The following is a 23,337-nucleotide window of genomic DNA, read 5'->3' on the forward strand; positions in this document are numbered from 1 at the left end:
GCCTGTGATGGAGCTGTCAATCAGCATTTAGTCATACAGTATCTATTTCTATCCCTGTTCTTCTTAGCACAGAAGGGCTATTATAGTCTACATTACGGCATAGCTACTTTGGATATAGATATCCTTGAGGGGCAGGATTTATTTTGAAAGAAGATACTCAACATAACATGACACATCATTCAGACATCTTTAAAAGTACACACGCAGGTATTTCAAAGCAAAATATAGCAAAGGCTAATTTTAAACATTTAACGTTTTATGAATGCATTTCCTTTTTTTTTCTTACTTTAATAGCATTGAAAAAGACCAAATGGGGTCATGTGACTTTCCTGTAATTGAAAATGTCTATTTAAAGCAAACCTTTGTGGCATTATCACCTACGAAGGGCTAGCATTTGTGAGATATCATGCATATCAAAATTAACAAGAGAGAACCATTCAAGGCCAAAGAGAAAGAAAAATAGTGCTGAAATGCATTTACAAACACCTGAAAAGTGAAACTTTTCCAGCTGTCCAATAATATATATCTCCAAGTACACTAGCATATATGGAATATGACTAAAAATTAACGAGACTGATTACAAACCACAAACATGAAAATCAGTCATGCAGCTGTATACCACACTGGATGTGCTTCCAGATGTGATGATAAAAATGGATACAACCTTTTAAAGCTTGAGCTTTGGATATGCTGTGCATGTGGCACTCATTAGCTAAGCAAATGGAAGTTAATCTTTATGACAGTCGATTGCTGTGCTGCATTCCTACAGAGAGCTTATCAGCTGGTCTGACCCGATCATCAAGACCATCATGACTTAATTTACAGGAGGATTATTTTCCTTCCCCTGCAATTCCATGGATTTAAAATGCACAAGAAAGTTTTTCAAAAGAAATGGCTGAAGCATTTAAACTTTCCTATTCCCCATAGCTCTGCAGTAAATAGGTAATGGCATAAAAAGATTTAGATTCAGGGATTCCATTAGGAATTCAGCAAGATTGAATATCTAATTTCGCATGTTCAAGACTGAAAAATTAACCTCATTTTCCCAACTGATTTGATTTCCATTGAATAGCTAAAGTAATGCTCATATAAGAAAAGATTTAGTCTTTCAAAAGAAAAGGCATTTTCAATCCATACCAAATAAACAGTATCTTCCATAGATAAATGGTTAGAGGAGAAATGTCATGGCACAGCTTAGGAAGAATCAGAAGCCTCTCCCTAGTGTCCTAACAAACATTACTGCTCTTAGCAAAGTCATCATATTACCATACTAGCCTACATACTCATGGTATTACCATCAGGAAACTTGTTGCTTTGGGCTACCTTGGGATAATTATAAATAATTATAGAATACCCAATCTACCCTTCTGAAACTGAGTGCTTGACATGCTAGACATAATGCAGGAAGAGGCAATTCAAACTTCTCACGTAACTCTGCCAGCACACATCAACCTTTTCGACAGCAACTTCTGTTTCTTAGGCAATTTTAGCTGGAGACAACTATTGTGCCAATATTTTCTCTTTGTGATGTGCTTCATTGTCCCCCAAGGGTAGCTGATACCAATAAGCCACATTTGTATTCTAATAATAACAGTTAGATAGAAACTGAAGATGGTCTCTTCAGAAAAAGACTGAATCATCTCTATTTTTGGTAAAAGCCTAGAGTATCATGAGCACTTAATTAATGAGTTCATGAAAGTAAGTAAATCACTTCCTTCCAGAGTTTTAGGTGCTTTGGGAGGAGGTTTAACTCATTCCGTTCAATATAAAGCTATTCAATGTCCTGAAATTGATACAATGCTTTTTTAGTGGTCTGGACTGAGGACTTTTCAAAATGTCTGACTCTTCATGCAAAAGTCATGAATAATGCCCAAATCACTAAATATTAATGAAAAAATCCTAAATTTCAAAACCAGTAGGGCATTACTTTTTAAATCAATCTACGAAGAAAACTGAACCCCAAGTTGTGAAACATGCGTTGACCATTTATGGGTAGAGTGGATCATGATGCACACCACTGAAAAATAAAAGATGAATGAGGCAGATCGTTCCCTCTTAAGAAATGATTATGTACTGAATAGCCTGTGATACATGGTACAGCGAGAGCCTTGGAGGGCAGGGGCAGGAAGGCTGGACTGCTGACAAAGAGCCAGAAGAAGCAACTTTAGCAACTCCAGCACAGCTTCTGCCCATGTGTAGTCTACAGAATACATGATTCAATACTAGATTCTTAAATATATTACTTCCTACTACCCTTCATGTGCTAATATTTAATATGATTCTTCACAAACAGGTTCTAACCCGCAACATTACTCAAGTATTTTTGACTCTTCATTTTTCTTCTCCAAGGAGGATCTCTTGGAGATAGTTCTATTAAAAAAATTGCCTTGGGAAATGAAATCCTACTGATGTTTAGTTTGGAGATGCAAGGCTGAAGGCCAGAAAAATAAGTAACTGTCATTTGATTACAAGAGAGATATTTTAGATCTGAGCTAGAGTAGGGACACAGGGGGGAAATGATAAAGCTTCAAGAGGTATCTTAATGGTAGAATGAATAGATTTTGGTGATTAATTAGTAAGACATTTGTATGGCAGAGCTTAGCAGGCAGAGAGAGCTGCAGGGTTATAAGTGAAACTCGTGAATCATAATAAATGCATGATGTTGCCAGGGCTGATGAGGTCACAGTGTTTGTGAAGGGCGAGAAGAGTAGAGAAATCTATCTCTAACTTTGGCGGTATGCCTGCTTAGAAGGACCAGATACAGTGAAAAGAGTTTTCCTAGTAAACTAAAAAGTAGATAGAGTAAACAGGCATCTAAGGAAACACTGGGACAATGGGAATTAATTTAGGGAAGTCCCAAGGAGCAGTCTGATTAGAGAAAAGACTAAAAGATAGGAGTGTAGGAAGTTGGGCCTTAATACTGTTGGAAACAAAATCTGCTTGGCAAAGCTTTAAGGTGTACAAAAGAGACAATGAATACATACTTTTTCTCCCCTGGAGTGTATGAAAAATTCCTGAGGAGAACACTGGGCTGAAAAGTAAGGTTTTATTGTTTTTGTCTCTGCCTTTTTTTTTCAGTTTTTATTTTTGGGGTATGTCTTTACTGAGTTTATAAAATAAGAAAGGGCCTTTTGAAAGAGAAACAATGGGGATAGAGAAGATGTAGAATAGCTATAAAATTCTGATTGATAATTCATTATAATTCCTATGTTTAGTGAACATAGAAAACTTATAGAAATTAACAATAATCGTTGTATTGGATATCACATGCAATGAAATAGAAAAAGTAGCTTTGAAAATCAATTTTATTAAGTTCTTTCTAATTTTTGGATGTTTTAATGGACAATCAATATAACATATTCATCCATAATATGGAAATGTAAAACCTATTGTGTCTAATCACAGCTAATTATTACAAAACAGAAAAGAGATTTTAAAAGCTACATGGCAGGAGAACGATAGCAGATGGAAGATACCACAAACTTCCATCTATTTAGTCAATCGGCTATTATTTTTTGAACATCTATTATTTGTAAGTACTCTGCTACATGATGTGAAAGATACAATTACAAACAAAATCCATATATCAAGATCTTATAATTAATATGGTGAGACAAATCATATATATATGATATATGATTAGTCTCATATATATGATATATATATATATATGAGATATATATATGAGATAAATCATATATATAAAATATATCATATATATAGAATACATCTGGCACTTAGAAGAATGCCAGCCTCTAGTGGAAAAAACACTCCACATAGGAAAAGTATCTACCTTGCCCAAGTACTTTACTTCATAAGAAAGAATGTTGGACCTTTGTCATTTTATTATTATTTTGCCAAGAGATCTATGTGAATAGACTTAATTGAATAAATGCATAAAATTTAGAATTTAGTAATCTTTTTATTGACTATATTCCATTTATTTATATCTGTAGGCCTTCCATTCCTATGGCTTTTTCATTCCATAACTGGAAGCCTGTATCTCCCATTCCCCTTCACCCATTTTGCCCACCCTGAGACCTCCACCCCTCTGGAAACCACCAGTTTGTTTTCTGTATTTTTAGGTCTGATTCTGCTTCTTTTTTTTTTTTTTTTTTTTTTTTTTTTTTAATTTATTTTTTTATTGGTGTTCAATTTACTAACATACAGAATAACACCCAGTGCCCGTCACCCATTCACTCCCACCCCCCGCCCTCCTCCCCTTCTACCACCCCTAGTTCGTTTCCCAGAGTTAGCAGTCTTTATGTTCTGTCTCCCTTTCTGATATTTCCCACACATTTCTTATTTGTGTATTGATTTGCTTTGTTTTTTAGGTTCCACATATGAATGAAACCATATAGTATGGCCAACAGATACATGAAAAGATGTTCAACATCACTAATTTTCAAGGAAATGAAAATCAAAACCACAAGGAGATATCACTATATCTGTTAAAGTGGCTAAAATAAAAAGGACAAGAAATAACAAGTGTTAGCAAGGATGTGGAGAGAAAGGAATCCTCATGCACTGTCCGTAGGAATGCAAACTGATACAATCACTGTGGAAAACAGTGTGGAGGTATCTTGAAAAGTTAGAGGTAGAAACACCAAGGTGCTTGGGTGGCTCAGATTGTTAGGCATCTGCCTTCAGCTCAGGTCATGAGCCCAGGGTCCTGGGATTGAGCCCTGCATCTTCTTGCTCAGTGGAGGATCTGTGTCTCCCTCTACCCTTGCCTCTCCATCTCTCACCACCCTCCCTGACCCAGCTTGTGCTCCCTCTCACTTGCTTTCTTTCAAATAAATAAATAAAATCTTTTAAAACAGTGGAAATACCATATGATCCAATAATTCCACTGATATGTTTGGGTTTAATCTACTATTTGTTTTTCTATTTGTCTCAACTGTTCTACATATGTTTTCCTTTCTTGCAATCTTTTTGAAAAATTTAGTACTTTTTATTATTCAATTTCTCCATGCTATTACTTATATTCATTTTTCTACTACTCTTTTAATGGTTATTCTAGATATTACAATATTAAACCTGACTTATTAAAAACTAATGTAAATTGATACTTTTACTTTCCAGACAATGTAAGGACCTTAGAACATGTAAAACATTTTAATACCATTTATCATTTTTCTGCGTTTTTGTTCTTGCTGTCATAAAATTCCACATATATTTTAGTCTTTTAAGAAATTTTTTATTGCAACTTTTATGAAACATAAAAGTGCTTCTTATAAGAAGTTTAATCATTGCAGAAATATATAATATTCAAAGTATTTTCCTTAGAGGAACTACTGTAAACAATTTGGTTTGTTATTTTTTCCACATATTTAATATGGTTTAAAAAACAGTTTTGTACCACTTTTCCTAAATGCTTAGACAATACGTTTGTTACACTTTCTCCTCTTTTTATTTGGTCTTGTGGAGGAGGTCTTATACCGGGATGTGGAATAGATAGAATAGGAAAATTATTACTATCTTCCTCTCATATTCACTTTAAGTTGTTCATTCTGGCCTCATATTCTGCCTCTATTTCTTCTACAGGCTTTAATTTGGGGTTTGTAGACATAGAGTTGATTTATTGCTTCAAGCATTTAATAATATATCAGTGAGCTCTGCTTCAGGGCCAAGGCCAAAGCCAATGGAAAGCAGGACCAATCCTCCTGCTTATGTATTCATATCACTCACATTCTGGAAGAACTTGCCTTTGCCCCTGATTCCCCAGACATCCAGTATTCATGATCTATCTCCTTACCTTTCAGTGCCTCAGTTTTTCTGTCTCTAAAGTTAATGATATTTCCTCCATCATTCCTGCCCAGAAGCCTCCTCCAGTGTTGTGACTGTTTGTTTGTATGTATGTATGCATGTTCGTATGTATGTATGTATGTATTTTTGTATTACTCTAGTCAGCTATTTATCTTCGTGAGTGTGTGTACATCAGCACTCATTTTCCATTAGGAATACACTTAGGAGTAGAATTGTTGGATGTTTACTGAGTGTATGTTTACCTTTAGATACTGTCAAATAGATTTCAAAAGTTTGTACCAATTTATACTCCCAACTTATACACCTATCAACGATGTTTTCACTTGCAGTTGATCCATTCTTCTCATTATTTGGTATTGCCCATCTTTTTTACTTTAGTCCTTCCTGTGGGCATATCATGGTATAACATTGTGATTTTAGTTTTCATTTCACAATTTAGTGATAATGCTGAATATGTTTTGATAAACTTATTATCAATCTGGATATTTTTGTTTGTTAAGTACCTGTTGTTTTGATCATTTTAACACTGAGTTGTCTGGGTTTTTTTTTCCTATGGAATCTCAAGCATGTTATGAATTTGAGTCTTTTGTTGGACATAGACATTTCAAATACCATTTCCCAGTTTCTGAATTGCTTTTACTCTATTATCTTGTTTATATAATTTTGTTTTAATGGTTAGTTTTTTATGTCTAGCATAAGAAATATTTGCCTATCTCAAAGTCATTAGTATCATTGCCTCTGTTTCCTTCCAGATTTAGATTTTTAAAAAAGATTTCATTTATTTATTTGAGAGAGAAAGAGACAGAGCACAAGCAGAGGAAGGGGCAGAGAGAGAGGGAGAAGTGGACTCTCTGCTGAGCAGGGAACCCAATGCTGGGCTGGATCCCAGAACCCCAGGGTCATGACCTGAGCCAAAGACAGACAGATGCTTAACCAACTGAGCCACCCAGACGCCCCAAAGATTTAGACTTTTAATTTCCACATTTCTATATGATCCATCCACCCTGGACTAATCTTTGTATATGGTGTAAAGCAGGGAAAAATTCCTATTTTTCGTGCAGTTATTCAATTAATTAACCACCATTTATTTGTAAAGATATACTTCGCCTCCAGAACTGTAGCTGTGGCTTTGTGCCAATCCTTGTGCCTAATACCTAACACCAACACAGTCTTAATTACTGTAATTTTATAGTAGTTCTTGATATCTGGTAGTGTATATCATGTAGCATTATTCTTCTGCATGGTTACTTTGATAGTGTTTCCATAGAAACACAAGAATCAGTTCTTAAATTTCCATACAAAATATCTTCTGGAATTTTGATTAGGATTCTAGTGAATTTGAGGTCATCCTAAGAAACAACTGACATAACAATAAGAGTATTCTAATTAGTAAAGATGGCATATTCATAATTCTTCTTTAACTTCTTTTAATAGTGTCTTACAGTTTTTAGTATTGAGGACTTACATCTTATGTTGGATAGGCATATTTTAAACCCCATAAGATAATTAGTATTACTGACATCAACATTCATTTTGATTTACCCATATATTCACGCTTTTTGTTTTGTATTTCTTCCTGTATGCCTTTGCTTTTGTCTTTCTGAAGAACTTCCTGAGTTATTTCTTTAATATGGGTCTGCTCAGTTTTTGAACTTGTCTCTAAGTAAAGTCTTCATTTATGAAGAATATTTTCCGTGTTTGTAGAATCTACATTGGATCACTGGAAAAAAGTGCCATTTCAGTGTTTTCTGGCCTCCATTATAACTATTGGAAATATATTATTAGTTTTACATCTGATCTGAATATAATATGTCAGGATCTCTGGATGTCTTTAAATAAAAAGGTAAGTTTTCCTTACTCTTTGGTGGCTTTACATTACAATTTGTAAGGGCTTACAAATATCCATCTATCCCACCAAATTAGAGCACCAAATTAGAAGGATTAAAAGAAAATGTATTAAAGTGGATTAGTTCTTTTTTTCTCTGAAAACAGCAGATGAAGACGATATTATAGGAAAGTTTGCATCTGAGACTATGTGATTATGAAAATTACATAATGGGGACAGGTATTGGAGTCATGTTAGCATATAAAAATATTGTAAGTAAGACTAACCTGGAAGACTTCTGAAGGGACGATGACCAGAGCTATGGGGTATAAAGTATAGCAGAAGTTGGACAATTAAGAAAAGTATAAAATTATGCTTGCTTGAAAACTTTCGTTTTTCTAAAAAGAAAAGAATCATTCAAGATTTCAAAACATTATGTCTATAAGAGTTTAAGGTTTAAATGATATTACAGCACTTAAAATCTTAGGCTTTATCTTTTCCAATAATCAAATTTGGCACTTTCTCAAATTTTCATTTCTTTTCTGACCTGAATAAGAGACTGGCATGCTGAATTTAATTGCACTCAGTTTATTTGCTTCTTGATTTTTGACTCATTATTTGAGTTGAATAAGTCAAAATGTTAGAAGTGAGCAGGGAGTTCTGAGAAGTGAAACTCTGAAAGCATGCCTCCTAGCCAGCATGTTAGAAAGTCAGAATTGTCAGAGGTCAAATTTGACTGTACATATTTTAACATATTTGGAAGGACACATGACAATTTAGTATTTACTTTTCTTGAATCTATTCTCCTTACTCTTTATCACAGTGGGGCAACCATCATATATCACACTGACATCTGAGTAGAGGTAGACATGTGGGTGCTGATGGAAAATGTACTCCAACCAACATAAAAACATGTCTATTACTAAGGAATATAAATGAGACTTTCAAACTCCTGAGCAATTTCTGGATTTTTTTTCCTTGGGTCTATGTTCACGAGTTAGAAGAAAGAAAGAGAGCATACTTATGATTATGTGATTAATAAGATAACAACTGAGTTTTCAGTATAACTGTGGACGACCTGAGGGACAACTTCATAAGGCAATTCATTAAAGCAACTGGTTGCTAAAGGCCAAACATTAGTCAGTTTTATTCAATCACAATCAGTTCACGTTCAATGGGACCGAATTAGACTAGAATCAAATGTTTAAAAATTAGAATAATTATTAAAAGTACTTCCTGATGAAGAAATCTGTAACACGTGGGAAATTATCTATACATTTATCTAGAGCTACTCGAGATAGTTTGATAGGATCTGGTGAAATGAATTAAAGAATTGCTTTAGTGAAACTGTGAAATAGGATACTAGTCTAAAAAAAGTGTTATATTCATATATTTTAAATCATTTTTTTTCTGTGTGAACCCTCAAATATCTGAAGACAAATTATTATGTATATGTGTGTGTGTGTGCAAGTGTATGTGTGTTTTAGCTTATTCACATGGGGAGCAGTCAAACAAGATTAAAAGTTCATGTGAAACCAAGAATTCCACTGATAAATAAGAGACTGCAAATGCACAAATTTGGAGTCACTTTTCACAAATGGGCTCTAATAACTGATGAGGATATTTTGTTGCCGTTACTACTGTTATTGTTTTTATTAATACCTATGATGCAAATTCATCCAAGTTCTAATATCTTTCTGGTCTTGTGATGCTTTACCCCAGAGAACAGAATTAACTTTTTCTTTCCTTTTGAAATACTTATCTTTAGATTGGTCATGCCTATCACATGAAGCATTGTTCATATGAGAATCATGGTATCAGTTCTCTTAAAAAACCTCCCCTTTTATCCCACTGGCAGTGGATAACACAGTATGGAATCTGTGCAAACGAAAACTCCAGAAACCAAATTCTCCCAGATGCTAACAATGCTTCCCTGGGGCATAGCGAGAAGGATCTCAATTCACCTCCTCTCCATGTTCTAACTAGACACAGGAAGCCCTTTAGCCACCAGCAATGGAGTTTCATTAAAGCCACTTCACTTTAGGTATAACAAAGCTCCTTCCAGGAAGCAAACCAGAAACTCTAGTCAGATTGTAGAATTGCCCAAACATTGGGGTCCCTGCTTTTACACAGCACAAAATTGTGTAATGGCACCAGAGGCTCCTTAACAAGCTAAAAACCCTATGGAGCAACAAAGATCAGGCTAAAGAGTCATGGAGTTTCTGATTGAAGCTGAAGTTGAATTGCCATTTCAATTCTTCCCTCAAGAAAATTATCCAATTAATCTGCATGGATCTTTTTGGGGAAAAAAAAGTCCTGTTATTCAAATGATTGCTAAGGAGAATGAATGGAACTTTTTTTTTTTTAATTGCTAAATCTGGTACATTTAAAAACTTTTACTTCTCAAATCCATCAGGGCTGGAAATCCTTGGAAGAGGTATTTCTCAGGCTTTTTTCTTTGTACTCAACTGGTATTCAAAGAAAGCCATATAAAAATCCCTTAGACTAGTAAAACTTGAGGGATGATTATTAAGGAAATCACAAGTCAGAGATCTTCCCCAAATGGGCCTTCTTTCTCTAAATCAGACTTTAAAGTAAACTCCACTGTGGAGACAGTCAGCAGAAATTCCATTTATCTTAAATTCCCTATTTGTTGTCAAGTCCCCTCCAGGAAGGGCAGGAACTAAATGATACCCAGCATGACTTAAGTTTGTAGCCCTGATTCCTTCTAAGGATTAGGCACAAAATATAGTCATATAAGCAAGGAAGCCAGCCAGTACTTCACCTTTACTAATGACAAAAGAAAATGATAGATCAGATTATAGCAGCACTTTACTATGGGGGCTTTTACAGTATCCTGCAAAATATCTAATATCCTTGTGTCCCTCCTTTAGTTCCTCCGTGTATAAAGAGACCATTTACCTCCCCTTACCCTGGAGCCAAATCCTTAGTTGGTATCATTTCCTCATCCCTCCTTGTAGCTTGGGTCAGGTTGCAATATGTTTTTGGTGGGTTTTAAAAATAAGTTTTGGGTAAGGTAAGAAAAGCAAAAATATTGTTCAAAGAACATACGTATGAATCATAGTTTGCTTTAGCTCATAAAAATTACATGGATCTTAATCTGAAATTTCATATGCAGTTGATATATATTCCACGCTCCTATCTAGTTTTTCTTCCTTAGTTTGTACCCAACATTTGGGATAAAACAGCTACCTACTTTGACTTCTAGGACCTGTTCAACTTGCAAGAGTCTTTCACGGTCAACTCAGATATTTGTTTATGCAGACAGTTATTAAAGGACATATTGTTTAAGTGTGGATTAAGAGATTTGCAATTATTCAGTGTTACAAAAATTAAATTCTGGTGGAATATCCAATTGTTGTGATTATAGAGAGAAATCTAACATTACATTTCAATTAGGGTATTGGCAATCTCATATTTATACAGTAAATACGTGGCAAAAGACATTTCTAAAATATTTTAGTAGAAGATGCTTCTATTCCTGAGAACAAGTGTTAAATCTTAAAAAGATTTTGTTAATGGGAATTTAGAAATATATGCACACATATATATAAAACTTAATATACTACATATTGTATTTTTTTATTGTGAAGAGCCAGCAATCAATAATCACCATTCCCCCTGGAGGAAAAGAGCTTATGCCTTCTATTTGAAGAAACTAAGCCAATAAGATGCAACAGATTTGCTTAAGGTAATATGCTTCAAACAGAGGGGTAAACCTGTCTTTTACCTTCCTGCTCCAATAAACAAAATGATCCTACTGGCTTTCCATGTTTTGACATACCTGTGTCTGTCAGTGCTCTTCTCCTGGACACTCGCCATATGGATCAAAAGCCTTGATCAACTAAAACTGCTGTACTGACACTTGGTGATGTTAGAGCAAGTGAAGATAAACAACTAGTAATAACCATTCCTTTCTACTGATATTAGAATGCAAAGATATTAGAGATGGTTTTTCATAATAAGAGTCTTCTTTTTTTTTCTGGATTAGATACAGTAAACAAGAATCAAATATAGGCAGAAATATGTAATTTAAAATTTTATGTTACATTTCGTTGAAATGTTAGCTGAATAATATTGCTTTGGCACATATGTTATATTCATGTCAATATGTTTCATATGCTAAAAAGATCTATGCAAGAGTGCCTAGCCTTCCCTGTTTACAAAAGAACTAAACAGCTGTGTAAGTTCATAGAAGAGGAGAGAAATTGAAAAAGAAAGTTCTATATATTTTTTTTATAAATTTGTTTTTTATTGGTGCTCAATTTGCCAATATATAGAATAACACCCAGTGCTCATCCCGTCAAGTGCCCCCCTCAGTGCCCGTCACCCAGTCACCCCCAGCCCCCCGCCCACCTCCCCTTCCACCACCCCTAGTTCCTTTCCCAGAGTTAGGAGTCTCTCATGTTCTGTCTCCCTTTCTGATATTTCCCACTCATTTTTTCTCCTTTCCCTTTTGCAAACTGGTGGTTGCCACAGGGTAGGTGAGGGTGGGGGGGACCAGGTGAAACAGATAAAGGGGATCAAGAGTACCTTCATCTTAATGAGCACTGAGTAATGTACCGAATTGCTGACCTGTTACATTGTACATCTGAAACTAATATAACACTGTATGTTCAATATACTTGAATAAAAGAAGAGAAAAAGAAAAAAAAAAAGAAAAGAAAAAGAAAGTTCTAGGACCTGTTCAGATTATTCAACTACACTTATCTAATGAATCTTGTGATTTAACGTAGAAAATAAAATATGCTTAGGAAGAAAATATGCACTGGATGCTCCAATTGAGAAAGAAGAGCCATTTGGTTGAACTAAGTATCAGAGGGCTCTTTCCCTTTCTCTCTTTTTTTAAAGCTAAGTTACAGATTTTCCATTCAGGTTCTTTTTTAGGCTTCACTTTGTTAATAGGTTAAACATATAATAACACTAAGTATCATACACACACACGCTAAACATTGCATATATATACACACACAAATATACTCATATAAGTTACAGTGAAAGCTATGAAATTTCTTAATATCGTGTTTGTATACTTAGTATAGTATACACTATACTTCCAGTAGTATTTGACTATAGGAAGAATCCTGAGGCTTATCTAATGTTATAATCCAGCTTGGGCTCTAAAATCAATTGCTGGATTTAAGACTACAGCAATAGCCACAACAATGGGGAATCATCTAGAAATCTTGTAGATAATATCCTGGTAAATTCTTATAAAAGTTATTGTTTTTGAATGGTTCCAGATCCAAATTTGGCAGCATAGTATTGTAAATTTGGGAATTGTCATTTTGCCTAATTTTGACCAATCCACCTTTTTCTCCTCTTCCTCTCTCATTTTAGAAAATTAATTCTTTGTTGATTCTTTAGCAAAAAGATACACAGCCGCAAATCAGCTAGGAACGTCTGGAGTTATTCTCTATCAAATTAGCCTCCACATGACATCTTATAATAACCCATCAAATATTTTATCATAAAGAGTTTTTTAAAAGTCTTCCATACTATGAGAAAGAAAATAATGAATAACATTGGTTTGTGCCTAAATATTGCAAAGATAAAGTTATTTGCACTGTTAATAATATTTTTCAACAATTTACCTCAAATTTGTGAATGAGATGAAGTTTATATTATAGTCACATTATTTGTTTGTTTGCAATGTTTGTTCTTTTTTTCCTGAATAGTCAATGAAATGCTAATTACCTTTCTCTTTTTATAAATAAAACCTATTCAGACATTTTGAAGTAACCTGTATCTTTTAATCTGAATAGCCATTTCTTTTTTGTGATCCTAAAGGATAGAATTTCCTGGCTGTTAAGTGCCTTTTTATTTCTCTGAGTTGATCTTGGAAATAGAGTGTTTGAGATTTTAGTTTATCTTGATACAAGCCAACCCATTCCTGCTTAGAATACTTTGGTTTTATATCTGGGAGCTTAATTACAAGATCCTTGGATAGAAGTTGTGCTACAAATTCTAAAAAAAAAAAAAAAAATGATGACAAGATAATTCTAAATGAGACTTTAACCTTATTATCTATATAACTCAGAAATCCAGACACTAGAAAGTCTGGATTGGGGAAATAAAAATTGAAGATTTCAGTGATATTAATGGAGCATTTTCCATCTTTTTTGTGATCGAATATTGAGCAACTAATAGGTTGATAGCATTATGCCATGCATATATGGACAGTAATTCTTATATTTGTGATTACGGATATCCCAAATATGAATAATGTATTTTATATTCCTAATTTTTAAAACACGAGTTGATAATAGCCCAGATAAATTTTGTTTTCATGTGCAGTACAGAATTCCATTCTATAAATATAACTTATAGAAAGCAATTTACCATTTTAAGCACATCGATGAAAACAGTGCCACATAGAGTGATTGGGACTTATCCTAAAAATAAATTACTTCAGTGATGGGGGAAAAAGCCCCCATGAGCAAATCATGAGGTGGAAACAGACCACACTCCTATACAACAAGAAACCTTTTAAGTGTGAAGAAACTGTAATACATGTGGCACTTGTAGGTACATTAAGATAAAACATCCAGGAGCCAGTAAATTTTGTCATGCTGTCAGAGTATTCAGCAGTACATCTGAGCTGTCGTACTTCAGTCATCAACATCCGAAAAAGCTTAGCATTTTAGAAAACAACTTTCCATAGAAACAATTCAACTTCGTACTAACAGGCATATGGATACTAACAGAATAAGTAAAATAGCAGTTGTCAGTCTCTCAATCTTTACGATTCTTCTTTCATCTCCTATTTGACCAGAGCCCTGATGTCCCCATGATCAATATTCTCCTGTTCTTTTTGTGAAGACAGAGTGAAGAAAAGGAAGAAGGGAGAGTGAGAAGGAGATGGAGAAAGAGAATCAATCAGAGATGCTAAAGAGTACTAAAGACAACAGGGCTTTTTGGTTACCAGAATTCTTTGTGATCATTTTGGTAGATTTGCATTGGGTTTTACTATGGGCTTATCTGGGGAAAGAGAAGCAGAAAAGGAAATATTCAGGAAGTATGTGTGCCCATCATGTTCCCCGGTGATGCCTTAATTTACAGGGCATTCTGGTACCACCTTTCATATAAAACACTGACCCAGATGTGGTCTTCTGTATGAAAGTCAAAAGAATCTAGGAATTTTTTAAATTAGGAAAAGAAAACTCTATCAGCTCCTTCACACCCACACCAAAAAGGTTCTGATATAAAATATTTTGGTTTCCCTAATGCTTAGAGTTAGTTCAGTTTTGTAATTCTAAATTCAAAAGCAGGAAAAATATTAGAGTGGTTGAACTGCACTTGTTAATTCTATAATTCTTGATATTTTATAAAAATCCATCCTATATTCTTAAAATATAATAGCATATACAGCTAAAAATAATTAATGCATCAGCATTGTGCTAGTTATATCTTCCTTCTCTCTTAAGATTTTTCATAATTATCATTGAAGTGCACTTTTATGATGCTATCATTTTGGGATAAAGTATTCAGATATCATTCCACAACAGGAATTCCAACACAAAAAATTAAACCAAATTAGATTACATTTTTTTTAAATTAAAAAGGAATTCCAATAGCATGGTTTTAAAGCCAGAAGCATATTTGGTTACATATAAGTATAAATACATTTGGTTCTGGAGTTCTCATTCTGCATTTATAGAAAACTAACATGGTATTCTCCTACAAAACAGAGAATGATTAAAACCTTTACATATTAATTCACCATTAAAATATATTATATTTATCATTTGTGACTAGGTACCCAGAGATAAACAAAGTCATAGTTCTTATCTTCAAGGAGCATATAGTTATAGGGAAGAGAGACAAGAAATTTAATTTCTTGCTATTCAAAATGTGTTCTAAAGACCAGCACATGTGCATCATCTGGGAGCTTGTTAACACTGCAGGATTTCAGGACATACACTAGACATACTGATTCAGAACATATGTTTTCACACAAAATCCTCAGGTAATATGTACGCATGTTAGAGTTTGAGAAACACCAGTTTAATTGGAACCTGAGCAAGATTACTGTCCTAACACCTAGAAGACACATGAAGATGGATGAGTTTGAAGGTGGGAAGGTGGCATGATGGGATGGAAAGATTCTGGTGCCTCCATTTTGTTCTTCAAACAGAGGACAGATTGCCAGTCAGGCACCTTTTACTAGCATAAAAATAAATGTTTTAAAAGGAATATTTGTTTTTGAACGTTTTTGGTTTACATATTATTTGGAAAAACAGTCATATCACTGTTGACAATATGCCAGTTTGACAGAAATATGATTGTATAAATCCACATCAAAAGAAAGTTTTATTTTTATTTTTTATTTTATCCACCTTACAATTTGCTGAGGAATAAATGACCTTGGTGGCTTTTTTTAAAAAAGATTTTATTTATTTATTCATGAGAGACAGAGAGAGAGAGAGAGAGAGAGAGAGAGGCAGAGACACAGGCAGAGGGAGAAGCAGGCTCCATGCAGGGAACCCGATGCGGGACTCCATCCTGGGCCTCCAGGATCATACCCTGGGCCAAAGGCAGGCACCAAACCACCGAGCCACCCAGGGATCCCCAACCTTGGTGGCTTTGTCAGTTCTCCAGTTTTGAGTGCAGTGACAACACAGGAAACTTTGTTGCCTTAAGATCTCAACCCACAACACATCAGTAGAACCAGCTCACATAAGATGATCATTTGGAAATTGAGACATTTAAACTCCTTTTCACCTTATTTGCAAAGCTTCAAAGAGATATGGGAACAAAGCAACATTTTTTTTTATCAAGTCTATCTGTGCACATCAATACCTCAGCCACACTCCCTCTGCCTCTTTTCCATTGCTTCTTCCATCCAGGACACCATGAATATGTTGTCTATGGCCAGGATAGAGTCTTACAAGGAACAGACCATTTTCTCTGTTTTCCCTTTCCATGTTATATTAGTATGTTGGAATGTTAACTCTTTTATGTGAGAGATCAAATAAGGGATGCTTTCTGAAATTATTTTCTGAATGTGACTATGTGTATACATGTGTGTACATATACATATATATAAATGACATGCAAGAATCATATAGAAGGGTTGACAAAAATACATAACATATTAATGCATGATTCCATGAGTAAGACTCAGATACAAAAGTAAAAACAAAACCTTAATTTTTTTTAAAGATTTTATTTATTTAATCATGAAAGACATAGAGAAGAGAGAGCGGCAGAGGCACAGGCAGAGGGAGAAGCAGGCTCCATGCAGGGAGCCTGATGTGGAACTCGATCCCGGGACTCCAGGATCACACCCTGGGCCGAAGGCAGGTGCTAAACCACTGAGCCACTCAGGGATTCCTAAAACCCTTAATTTTTTAAGGCATACAGAAATATTATTTTAAAGTAATTCTTGTTAACACTTGTGTTATATATCAAAAGGCAAAGATATTTTGTGATATAATACTTATTACCTAGATCCAAATTAGGAAAATATAAAATAGTTACGAAGGAAAATGTCTTATTTCTGGAACTTAATCCAGGTATATTATTAATAATTATTTGACTTATTTAGACATAGACACTTTTAACCTTTGTATGTCTTTTTTATTCTTCATATATCATTTGCAGATTATAATTTATTGTAATTGTTTATATTTCACATCAGTTCAATTGAGGTTCTCTTCCTAGGATGAAAAAAATTTAGGAGGAAATTCTTGGACACAAAAACTGACTTTATAAATTGGAAAAGGTAAATGAGTTTTTATAAACCATATAAAACTATCTTACAAAGGACCCAGTTGCTTTTCTCAGTAAGTTTTAAGCATCTCAAATATTTCTAAATATCCAGTCCAATTAATCTCCTTCTGAATTATAATCCCATCAGGAACTTTTTATATTATTATTCTAAACAGTAACTTTTATTGTAAATATATGATTAGAGTTATTCAGAATGTACAATAGCCTTCATAAATCCTCTTCTGCAACTGCCAGTGATAAATTTATTAAACTTAAAATCTTTCTATTTATATGTAGCTAAGAATTGATGCTTGTCCAGCTGAGGTCTGGCCAGCAAACATAATCCGCATCAATACTTTACAAGAAGGCAAACTTCATGCAAGAAATTAATCGCACAGGTGATGGAATAGCGGAGAAAGATAACTGGTAACAATAGTAATAGAGTAACTTACAGATTTACACCATCAGGAATTCACTAACGTCCTTAGACTGGAGAATCAACGAAAGGAAGGTGGAAAACTGGAACCCAGGATCTGTGTGCCTCTCAGGTTGGATGACAGAACCACGGGGGACCTGATGGTGGCAGCTGGAGTCGCAGAAGAGAGGAGCCACTACCAGGGAAAGTGCTTAAGGAGGGGATATTCTAGCCACCTCCCTTATCCTGCCCTCCATCTCTCATCTTCACCTTCATGACCAACATAAGCCAGAAGTCAAAACAACCTTGCAAGCCAAGAAAATCAGCCTTTAGGGGTCAGAAGGATAAAGAACTGATCTGCCAGCAAAGAGGCCCAAGTCCTGCAAAATAATCCTCCAGGTTTTTATAAACAAATACGAAAACTAAAGTTTTAAAAGCAATTTGTAACAGTAAAGGTAGGAATGCACACATTGCCCTCAAACTTAGCCCTCCTGAGAGAGAAATCTAGCACCTACATTTTTCACTCATCAAAGAGGGCAGTGAATAGCAAAAGAAATCACAGCTGAAAGAGAATTATATTAATCAAAGCAATTTCTGGTGAAAGGAGGCATGGAAATCTCTAAGCAAGTTATAGAAAGAAAGCTACACTCTTCAAACCACTGAATTGAAAACAAAGCTTCAGATGATAACTATATGATTTGACAAAGATACTTCAAATTGCTCAGGAAAATCTTTTTCTTTACAGTAATGTTTCAGGCTATTTAAAACAGAATCTCAGTCGAGGAACTAAACAAAGATGCTAGGATTGGACATAGAAGACAGATGAGTTTGGCTGTTATCCACATAAGAATAGAAGCCAAAATTATGCTGACTATAAATGGAGCCAAGCGATGTCATATAGATTTGAAAACCATGTTGTGCCAAGGAAGATGTTAATGTTTTTCAGTTTTCAGGTTTACTAAAGATCATAAGTTGTTTGATTTCTTAATCTAGTTTACATATCCTAAATACCACTGCAACTTGCAAGCACCCCTCCCCGCCCCCCACACACATTTGTTTTTTAAATTCTAGATTTGACAGTTTGGTCTAGATTCCAAGCCTAACTAGATGGGCGGTATTTTGGTTCATTCAGATATATCTTATCGATTTGTTTTGCATGACTTATCAGATACAGTTAACTCTTTGGAGTAGAGGTAATTTAAAATTATTTACAGCTCTTGTTTAGACTAGTAACTGAATCCATCATGCCCTTGTAGAAGATACACAGGGACTTTACTGGAGGTGAAAATATCAAAGGATGTTTCCTTGCTTTCTCTTCCTTGCACCCTGTATCTAAGATAAAGAACAAGGATCATCTTTGCTTCGCATAATGATGTGGAGCAACTAAACCAAATAAATATGTGATGAAATCATTTGCAAGCATGGAATTTGTGAGCATATTTTTGAACATGTTCAAAAGCTCATGCGCACATGTATATTTATACATTTGGAGCCTGTTAACATTTCCTAATATTTTAAGTCTCTGAAATGATTATTATAATATTTGATATCCTCAGATAAAGAATGAAGTTTAACTGGAAAAGGAATCTTCCATAAACCTTTTAAAGGTTGCCATTATTTTCTTTGTAAATCTATGGATGATAGCTAAAATAATCAAAATCTTCCAGAAGATAAACCTCACAATGTTAAATGGCATTTGTATATTTGTACCACTACTTTGCTTTAGAAAGGGTTTCCAGAGAGTTGTAAAGGTATATAACATGATACAAAGTAGCACAAACTAAAAAGTAGCATTAACAAAAACTAAGTGGGATTAGAAAAATATGTGTGTGGGTGTGTGTGAGTGTGTACTGTGGTTTGTTTTTATTGTTAACAGGATGCAAAACAACCCAGGCAGTACCATTAAATGTTCAAGTTATATAAGGCAGTGATAATGATAGTAATGTATGCCAACATATTTGTAAATATTATAGAATAATACGCATGAAATATTATTATAATTATCTCATTTGAGCCTAAAAACACCCAGAAGAAAGAAAAACATACTGGATCCTATTATTTGTTTCAATGGGTATAAAATCAGAAAACCTGTAACATTTTCCTTAAACCTTTAAACATCATTTTCCTCTTCCCCAACTCTGTTGGTAACACGACTTTCTCACTATATCACATTTTCATAGAATTTAAGGTACTCTTCAGTCATTAGGTCCCCCACTTCGGGAACCTGGAATCTACCTCAAAGCCTTAAGTCACCATCTAAATCCTATCTCCTGAGCTCTGCTCCCTGTCAACTGGCAGGTGTCTAAAATGCCTCAGTCTGCATCCCTGGATCCCTCACACCGCTTTTCCTGCATGTGCTTCCAGACCTCAGAATACTGCTGGTAAGATCTGTGGTCCTAGTTTCTTGTCTTGCTTATTCTCTCTCTCATCCTGTACATCATTTACACATCAGTATTCCCAACTCTCCCTCACTACAGCTTCCAGGTTCCTACTGAATCTGCTTGGAGTCAACTGTGTGAACAGACACTTTTGCATTTGACCACTGTCTGGTTGAGTTGCTCTATTTTCTCATGTTTGCCCTCATCCCTCCAGACCCTCTCAGGATTTTAGCACATGCTTCCTCTCATCTCCCTTGTCATCTCTTTCTGATTAAGATATTCTAATTCCTCTTCCTTCTATCAGAATCCTCTCCATAGTGACTACCACAGCCTACTTCCAAATTATGGAAAAAACTGAAAACATCTTCAAAAACCAGCACTTTACCCATTCATTCATTTATTTTCTCTGCTCCACAAACACAGCCACTGCCTTGTGAAGCTCATAGTCCAGCAGTGAAAAAAAAATTGTTATGGTATGATATAGTAAGTTTTGTGATGAAAGAATGCCTCAAATACTACAGGAGCTCAGAGGAATCTTGAGCAGGTCAGGAGTGTGAATAATAACCTTGCCAGGAATACAGGACATTTCAGCTAGATCTGGAGGGATAATCAGGAAGATGTGGCAAAGGGAACTGCAAGTATAGGCTTGGAAAGCATGAAACATTTGATACAGAATGGAGTGTCAAATACCTAGAGATGACCCAAGTGCTAGGCTTAGAAGACATGTGGTAGCAAGTGGCACTGGTCCCATAGGCTACAGAACCCAGGTGCATCCGAATCTAAAACTTGTATTTTAAAAAATAAAAAAATAAAATAAAATAAAACTTGTATTTTTAACTGCTTGGAACTATTCTCAGGAAAACCGTTATAATAAATAAATATATAATAAATAATAACAAATCCATAATGATAAATCCATTTTTATTGGATTCAGAAGTTAGTTTACAGTGACACAGGAGTCTGCACTACCAGATGTCATAATGCAGGCTTTGTAAACTCAACTTTCTACAGAGGCCAGGCAGTAACATAAATCAGTAGCTCTATATCAGTCACTCTGTGATGCAGTAGCTTTCAAATACGGAGCTCTGTGAAATTTGGAGAACGAATGTGCCATTTAAATATGACTCCCTCTTCTTACGTCTACAGTTTGAAGTCATAGAAAATGCCCACCTAGCATTGACTGATATTTTCCTTTTCCAGAAATCCTAGAAATTCAGATGTGAGCTACCCACTGATTTAAACATCTTAAATGGGGCCAATACACTGGGAACCAAACAGGTCTGTAGTCCATATCTGGCTCTCAGGCAATCAGTTTACAGTCTCTGTTAGAAGACCAGAAGCCTTTTTTTTTTTTTTTTCCCCAAGGTAGCCAACGAGCTTAGTCCATAACTGAATCAAAAACAGCAAGAAAAAAACCAGCATGCTGCCTAAAATCCTTCGATGGCTCCGGATTCTGATTGGTGTGAAATACAGCATTCTTCATTGCCAGCAAGGCTCTGCATGATCTGGCAACTTCCCAATCTCAAGCTCCCTGCTGAGATACCTTCCTCTTTGCTTGCCACAGTCTACCCACAACACCGTTTACCCACGGATTAATTTCTCAGAAGAACTAAGCTCCTCCTTCTCAGAGATTTGAACATTATCACCTTTGCTTAGCATGTGCTTCCTCTTCTTCTCAACTAATAAATTCTTAACCATCATTTTTGTCTTAGATTAAATGCCACTTAGGAAAATGACATCTACAAGATAACACTCCCTCTTAAACTTCTGCCTCATGTCACTATGTCTTTTTCCTTTATAACTACTCTCTATTGCAATTAAATAACTATTTGAAGTTTTGGTTTACATGATATTATCTGTCCCATTATTCTATAGCTCCATGAGGGCAGGGTCTCTCATTATGGAGAGTAGGTGCAGTAGGCACTAGTTATTAGTTGAATAAATAGATGAAGGATTTGTTCATAAATTCTGTATCACATGTAGAATTTCTTGTGAGATTTAAATAAATTATTTAAATTAATAAGTTAATAAGTCTATGTAATATGTTAAGCATGGTGCTAGGAATATAGTAGTTGTTCAATTAAGTGTTAATCATTCTTTGATATATATTTTCACTTCCATGGTTAGAAATAGAAAAGAAAAACCAAACGAAAGCATGTTTCATATTTTCTAATGCAATTCCCCCAGGTGTCTTATGTTGGGTTTCGCAAAAAACAGACCCTGAGGTAAGACTTAGGTACAAGATAAACTTTAGAGGTAAACCCAGGCAGCACGATAATGGAGTGGAAAGATGAGGCAGGGAAAGGAGAAAAACCAATAGAAGGTTTATTAATTAGCAATTCACCACTGGGCTCAATCCTGAGGAGACCAGGTTAAACATAAAAGCCATGTTAAATATAACCTGAGGTTTGCCCCACCAAGGAGCAAGAGACTTTGCTTACTGATAAAAAGTTCTGTTCCTCATTGGTTGGGAGTTGTTCCTGGGAGCAACTCCAGTCACTAAGAGGCATCAAAAGAAAATCCTGAGGATCTTTTAACTGACTGACTTTGTCCTATTTGTTTCTGTGATCTCGGAAGGTCTTCTTTTTAAGAATCACATGTCCCTTCTTCATAATCAGCATTTGTTTTGCTAGCATTATCCTAAATTGGTACAATATTTTTATAAGGCGATTTAGTAATGTGTTGCAAACAAATGGATGCCTGTTGACCTCCATAAGTCTACCTCAAGATGCCTTCCCTTAGGCAATAATTATGAATATGTGCTGATATTTTCCTTTTTTTTCAGATAGATTAATTTTTGTAGAAATTTAAAGAATGCTTAAAAATATGTAAAAAATAAAAGTTAGCACTGCCACAATGGAGTCATAAATAGTATTTATATTAAATATAAAGTATTTTTTAAATTTTATTTATTTATTTGAGAGAGAGAGAGAGGGAGAAAGAGAGAGCATTGGTGTGGGGACGGATGGACAGAGGGAGAAAGAGAGAGATTATTAAGCAGACTGTGCTGCACATGGAACCCAACATGGGGCTCAATCTCATGATCCTGAGATCACAGCCTGAGCTGAAACTGAGAGAAGGAGGCTTAACTGACTATGTCACCCAGCTGCCTCAAATATAAAATATTTTTTAAATAAAATTACACTACTCATGCTGAAATTTTCTATATACATTTTGTGATGAAGTTTGCTAATAGTTTGAAAATTTTTTTGGTA

General features: G+C 35.0%; 1 long non-coding RNA gene across 4 annotated transcripts; it reads left to right on the forward strand.

Moving 5' to 3' along the window:
• The first annotated feature begins 7,155 nt into the window (after window positions 1-7,155).
• On the forward strand, window positions 7,156-21,974 carry LOC112657722 (uncharacterized). Of its 4 annotated transcripts, XR_007412263.1 has the most exons (5): window positions 7,156-7,612; window positions 11,209-11,306; window positions 17,282-17,342; window positions 17,627-21,400; window positions 21,488-21,974. It is a non-coding gene; the product is annotated as an uncharacterized LOC112657722 (long non-coding RNA). The 4 variants fall into 4 exon arrangements; XR_004818248.2 differs by lacking the exon at window positions 21,488-21,974 and having other exon boundaries at window positions 17,627-21,480; XR_003135249.3 differs by lacking the exons at window positions 17,282-17,342; window positions 17,627-21,400; window positions 21,488-21,974 and adding an exon at window positions 14,391-17,187.
• Window positions 21,975-23,337: the final 1,363 nt, after the last annotated feature.

This window comes from Canis lupus, chromosome 8 (assembly GCF_003254725.2).
Source record: "Canis lupus dingo isolate Sandy chromosome 8, ASM325472v2, whole genome shotgun sequence".
Classification (NCBI taxonomy): domain Eukaryota; kingdom Metazoa; phylum Chordata; class Mammalia; order Carnivora; family Canidae; genus Canis; species Canis lupus.